At 50.3% G+C, this 584-nt stretch overlaps 1 protein-coding gene across 1 annotated transcript in view; it reads right to left on the minus strand.

Annotated features, from left to right (window-relative positions):
• Positions 1-584, minus strand: part of LOC104950930 (exportin-2-like) — a 72,348-nt gene that overhangs the window by 17,065 nt on the left and 54,699 nt on the right. The gene's annotated exons all lie outside the window — the stretch shown is intronic.

Here is a 584-nt window from a genome sequence, read left to right on the forward strand (position 1 = left end):
GGGCGAATTGCAAACCACGCCCGTAAAACTCTGAAAGGTTTTGTGAAGCCGCCATTGTATTTGCTGGTATTAGCATTATTAGCATTAGCCCCGCGCACCAACGACGGGAGAGAATAACTTATGGAAACACAAAAAAAAAATGGGAGCGGTGGAGTGATGAGGAGGTGTCGGCGTTCTGCCGATTTACTCGGAAGGCTTCAGTAGAAGCTGCTGGCACTCCCAGCAGCTTTCACTGAAGCCAGTCCCCAATTCCGGGGACTTCCGGCCGGGGACTTCGGGTGGCAGTAAACGCCGTGAAGTGATTTGCGGCCTGCCAGTAAAGCAGAAGAAGAAGAAGAAGTGACGTCAGCGGCTCATTTGCGTAATCTTCCCTCCAACACATAGTACGGGACATTTTTTACACATCTCTGAGCAGTGAGCCTGCCAGCTAACCAATCAGAGCAGACTGGGCTCTGGTTTCAGACAGAGGGTGAAAAAAGGTGCTGCCGCACAGGCAGTATGAGAAAAATACCTTTTCGAACATTAAAGCATGGAAACATGTCAAACTAATCAAAGGGTCTTTAGTTCGATCCCCCCCCCCCCCC

Source organism: Notothenia coriiceps, unplaced genomic scaffold (genome assembly GCF_000735185.1).
Source record: "Notothenia coriiceps isolate Sejong01 unplaced genomic scaffold, NC01 NC01_scaffold00018250, whole genome shotgun sequence".
NCBI lineage: Eukaryota > Metazoa > Chordata > Actinopteri > Perciformes > Nototheniidae > Notothenia > Notothenia coriiceps.